Genomic DNA, 6,175 nt, shown 5'->3' on the forward strand with positions numbered 1-6,175 from the left:
CGGTAGGATTTTTGTTGTGAATTCGTTGTTCCATCGGTTGCGAGCTGTGTGTTACTTTTGGGACTACGAGGTGGTGCCTCGGGATATCCCTTGTTACATATTTACTTTTGGGACTACGAGGCGATACCTCGGGAGATTCCCTATTGCATATTTACTTTTGGGACTACTAGGCGGTACCTCAAGAGATCCCTTGTTGCATATTTACTTTTGGGACTACGTTGCAGCACCTCAGGAGCTCCCTTGTTGAGTATTTACTGTTGGGACTACGAGGTGGTACCTCAGGAGTGCCCTTGTTGTTTACCCCTATTTGCTGTGTATTTTGCTCTTTCTGTATTTCTCATTGTTAAATTCTCAGTCTTCCATTATATTACTATATCTTCTGCCTTAATTATTATATTCCAGTAGGGCCTCGATCTGACCTCGTTACTACTCTACTCAGGTTGAGTTTGGCACTTACTAAATACCATTGTGGTGTACTCATGCTACTCTTCTACACATGTTTTGTGTGCAGACCCAGGTACCTCATACCCGCCCTGCTATTAGGAGAGAGTACGTACTGCTGCTAGGGAGACTTCAAGGTATATCTGCCAGTGTCTGCAGACCTCGGAGTCCCTCTCTATCTTTTTATGTCGTTCTTCTTTGTTTTTCCTAGACGTTGATATATAGAGACAATTAGAATATTCCTTAGAGCTCGTAACTTGTGACTATCGGGTTTTGAGAGTCATTTATACTCGAGTTGTTGGGTTACTTGTATATGCTGAACGACAGTTTTCCAGCTTTATTTATATATATACCTATTGTTGCTAATGTTTAGCCGTTATTTATGTTATTATTTCAGTTATTCCGCAACTGTTAGGCTTACCTAGTCTTAGAGACCGAGTGCCGTCACGATATCTTACGAAGGGAGATTTGGGTCGTGACAAGTTGGTATCAGAGCTCTAGGTTTATAGGTGTTTTGAGTCACATGCAGGTTTAGTAGAGTCTCGCGAATCGGTATAGAGACGTATGTACTTATCTTCGGGAGGCTACAGAATTGTTAGGAAAATTTCACTTCTTTGATTCCTTGTCGTGCGAAATTGTTGACTTCGGGATTTTAATCTCCTATCTTCTATTCTCTCACAGATGGTGAGGACACGTACAGCCGGATCAGATGACCAGACACCCATATCCCTTATTGGAGCCGCGAGAGGTCGGGGCCGAGGATGTCCACGTGGTGCAGCCAGATCACCCGCATGAGCTGATACAAAGGAGACACTAGTAGCTCCAATTGGAGCGTATGCACTTGAGATGCCTATTACTGCACCAGCTCTCCAGGAGACCTTTGTCCAGTTTTTGAGCATGTTTGGCACTTTGGCTCAGGGTTTATCCCACTTTCTCCTGCCATATCTTAGGCCGGGGGAGGAGCACAGACTCCTGCCGCCCGCACCCTAGAGCAGTGGGTTCAGGTCGACTAGGTTCCAAAGGTCATACTAGTGCAGCTGGTAGCCCCAGTTTGGCCCGAGGGTAAGGCAATAGTTTCTGAGAAGGAGCAACTCAGGCTCGATCGGTACAAAAAGTACCATACTCCTACTTTAAGTGGTCTTGGCTTTAGAGGATGCCCAAGGTTTTCTTGAGTATTGCCACCATATCCTTTGTACTATGGGTGTAGCAGAGTCTAGTGGGGTTTTTTCCACTATGTTCCAGCTTAGAGGAGCGGCCTGTCAATGGTGGCGTGCATAAGAGATGGGTAGTCCGGCCGAGGCAACTTCACTCACATGGACTCAGTTCTCGGATATATGATTGAGGGAGTATGTTCCCCAGAGTCTCAAAGATGCATGGTGCACAAATTTTGAGCAGTTGCGCCAAGGTTCTTTGACCGTATCAGAGTATGCGGTCCGGTTAAGTGATTTGGCTAGGCATGCACTAGCCTTGGTGGCTACAGTTCGAGAGCGAGTCTGTCGATTTATCAACGGGCTCAACCCTAGTATCAGATTTAGCATGGTCTGAGAGTTGGAAATGGACATCGCATACCAATAGGTAGTGGGGATTGCTAGGAGATTGGAGAGTATGCTGATTTAGGAGAGAGAGAGAGAGGAGAGAGAGGCCAAGAGGTCTCGAGAGTCTGGAACTTATAGTGGTACTCGTGTCCCAACTGCAGATCGTCATGGTGGGGGTTATATGAGTCGTCCTGTTCATTTAGCACTTCCAGCCGCTAGTGGCATTCTAGCCACTCTTAGGTCTCGGGATCCTTATTATGCACTGCCATTATTTATTGCACCTCCTACACGGGGTGCTTTCAGCGGTCAGTCCAGTCGACCTGGCCCGAGCCAACCACATTAGCCATGCCCTCCGAGAGCATGTTTTGAGTATGACGACACTTTCCATATGGTGGGTGCACCTCCACAGACTACTCAGACACCGCGTGCTCCACCGGGTCCCCAGGCTATAATTACAGCACCAACTACCACTCCACCTGCTCAGCCAGCTTGAGGTGGAGGTCGGGCAGGTAGAGGTCGTCCTAGAGAGGAAGGCCATGCCAGACATTATGCTCTTCCTGATTGTACGGAGGCAGTTGCATCCGACTTTGTCATTACAAGTATTATTCCGGTCTTCATAGAGATGCATCAGTCTTATTTGATCCAGGCTCCACTTATTCTTATGTGCCATCTTATTTTGCTCCAGATTTGGGTATATCTCCTGATTCTTTGAGTTTTCTTATTTATATGTCTACACTTGTGGGAGATTCTATTGTTGTTGACCATGTGTATCGGTCGTGTTTGGTTGTTCTTAGTAGTTTTAAGATCAGAGCCGATTTATTATTGCTCAGTATGGTAGACATTGATATTATTTTGGGCATGGACTAGTCGTTGCCCCATTATGCTATTCTTGATTGTCACGCCAAGACCGTGATGCTGGCTATGCCAGGATTACCGTGGTTAGAGTGAAGAGGTACCTTAGAGTATACTCCTAGTAGAGTTATTTCATTTCTTATGGCTCAACAAATGGTTGAGAAGGGGTGTGACACATATATAGCTTATGTGACATATGTCAGTATTGATACTCCTACCGTTGAGTCAGTTCCGGTAGCGAGAGATTATCCAGATGTATTTCTAGTAGATCTTCCGGGCATGCTACCCGACAGGGATATCGACTTTGATATTGATTTGTTGCCTGAAACTTAGCCCATCTCTATTCCTCCATATCGTATAGCTCCGCATGAGTTGAAGGAGTTAAAAGAGCAGTTACAGGGGTTGCTTGATAAGGGCTTCATTCGGCCCAATGTCTCACCTTGGGGGTGCTCCAGTCTTGTTTTTGAAGAAGAAGGATGGTTCTATGCATATGTGCATTAATTATCGCCAGTTGAACAAAGTTACAGTGAAGAACAGGTATCCATTGCCTCGTATTGATGACCTATTTGTTTAGTTACAGGGTGCCAAAGTGGTTTCCAAGATTGACTTGCGTTCAGACTATCATCAGTTGAAGATTCAGGAGCCTGATATCCCGAAAACTGCTTTCAGGACTCAGTACGGTCACTACGAGTTCCTTGTGATGTCATTTGGGCTGACCAATGGCCCAGTAGCATTCATACACAGTGTATTTAGGCCCTATCTTGACTCATTCGTCATTATGTTTATTAACGACATTCTGGTGTACTCCCGGAGTCTGGAGGATCATGATCAACACTTGAGGACTGTGCTTCAGACCTTACGAGAAAAGAAGTTATATGCAAAATTTTCAAATTGTGAGTTCTGGCTAGATTTAGTGGCATTTTTGGATCATGTAGTGTCGAGTGAGGGGATCAAGGTGGATATAAAGAAGGTTTAAGTAGTGCAGAGTTGTCCTAGGCTGTCCTCAGCTACGGAGATCCGGAGTTTTCTTGGTTTGGCGGGGTACTACTGTTGATTTGTAGAGGGTTTCTCATCTATTGCAGCACCTATGACCAGGCGGACCTAGAGGGGTTCCCCATAAGGTGGACAGAGGAGTGTGAGGAGATCTTTCAGAAGCTCAAGACAAGTTTGACTATGACCCTAGTATTGGTATTGCTTAAAGGTTCGGGGTCTTATACTATATATTATGATGCGTTCTGGATTGGTCTCAACGCGGTTTTGATGAAGGACGGTAGGGTGATTGCCTATATGTCTAGACAACTGAAGGTGCATGAAAAGAACTATCATGTCCACGACCTTGAGTTAGCAGCTATTTTTCATGCCTTGAAGATTTGGCGGCACTATCTGTACAGTGTCCCTTGTGAGATCTACGCCGATCACTGGAGTCTGCAACATCTATTCAAACAGAAGGATCTTAACTTGCATCAACGAAGGTGGTTAGAGCTGCTTAAAGATTATGATATCACTATTCTATACCATCCCCGTAAGGCCAATATGGTGGGCGATGCCTTGAGTCGCATGGCAGAGAGTTTGGGCAGCTTAGCATATCTACCAGCAGCAGAGAGACTATTGGCATTAGATGTTCAAGCCTTGGCCAACCAGTTTTTTAGATTGGATATTTCTGAGCCAAGTCGAGTTTTGGCTTGTGTGGTTTCTCAGTCTTCTCTTTATGATCGTATCAGGGAGCGTCAGTGTGATAACCCTTTTCTGCTTGTCCTTAAGGACATGGTTCACCACGGTGATGCTAAATAGGTTATTATTGGAGATGATGATGCATTGAGGATGCAAAGCAGGCTATGCGTGCCCAATGTAGATGGTTTGCGTGGGTTGATTCTCTAATGGCTTACAGTTTGCGGTACTCCATCCACCCGGGTGCCATGAAGATATATCAGGATTTGAGGCAGTATTATTGGTGGAGGAGAATGAAGAAGAACATAGTAGAGTATGTAGCTCGGTGCCTAAATTGCTTGCAGGTGAAGTATGAGCATCGACGGTCAGATGGATTGCTTTAGAAGCTAGAGATTTCGGAGTGGAAATGGGAGCGAATTACTATAGATTTCGTTGTTAGGCTTCCATGGACTCAGAGTAAGTTTGATGCAGTTTAAGTGATTGTGGATAGGTTGACCAAGTCGGCTCATTTTATTCCAGTAATGACTTCTTATTCTTCCGAGCAGCTGGCTCGAGTTTATATCTGCGAGATTGTCAGGCTTCATGGCATGCCAGTATGTATCATCTTTGATCGGGGTACACAGTTCACATCATGGTTATGGAGATCCATACAGCTTGAGTTAGGTACTAGAGTTGAGTTGAGCTCAACATTTCACCCTCAGACGGATAGACAGTCCGAGCGCACTATTCAGATACTAGAGGATATGCTTCATGCTTGTGTGATGGAGTTTGGGGATTATTAGGATCAGTTCTTTCCACTTGCGAAGTTTGCCTACAATAATAGTTATTAGTCGAGCATTCAGATGACACCATATGCGGCTTTGTATGGTAGGCGGTGTCGGTCTCCAGTGGGTTGGTTGGATTGGGGTGAGGCTAGGCTATGGGGTACAGACTTCGTTTAGGATGCTTTGGAGAAGGTTAAGGTGATTCAGGATCGACTTCGTACAACCCAATCCAGACAGAAGAGTTATGCAGATTGGAAGGTTCACGATGTTGCATTCATGGTTGGAGAGCGGGTTGGAGAGGTGGTTTACAGACTTGCACTACCACCTAGACTAGCTATAGTTCATCCAGTATTCCATGTTTCTATGCTCTAGAAGTATCACATCGATCTATCTTATGTGTTGGATTTCAGCTCAGTCAAATTGGACAAGGATTTATCTTATGTTGAGGAGCCGGTGACCATTTGGACATTCAGGTTCTATGTTGAGGTCAAAGAACATTGCATCAGTTAAGGTTCAGTGGAAGATTATCCAGTCAAGGAGGCAACTTGGGAGACCGAGCATGATATACACAACTGTTATCCTTATCTTTTCACCACTTTAGGTATGTCTCGATACTCGTTCGAGGACGAACGATTATTTTAAGAGGGGGAGGATGTAACGACCCGACCGATTGTTTTGAGAGTATTAGCCCCGATCCCCCTATCTATCGTTTCCTCTGTTTCATTTTATGTTTATGTGACTTTTCGGGAGGATTTGTTTTTGGTTTCGGAGTGAAATGGGACATTTAGTCCCTAAAATGAATGCTTAAGTTCTAGGAATTTGACTGTAGTAGGAATTGTGTGAAGATGACTCCGAAATGGAGTTTTGAGGGTTCTGTTAGCTCCGTTGGGTAATTTTGGACTTAGGAGCGTATCC

This window comes from Nicotiana tabacum, chromosome 5, assembly GCF_000715075.1.
Source record: "Nicotiana tabacum cultivar K326 chromosome 5, ASM71507v2, whole genome shotgun sequence".
In the NCBI taxonomy this organism is placed as follows: domain Eukaryota; kingdom Viridiplantae; phylum Streptophyta; class Magnoliopsida; order Solanales; family Solanaceae; genus Nicotiana; species Nicotiana tabacum.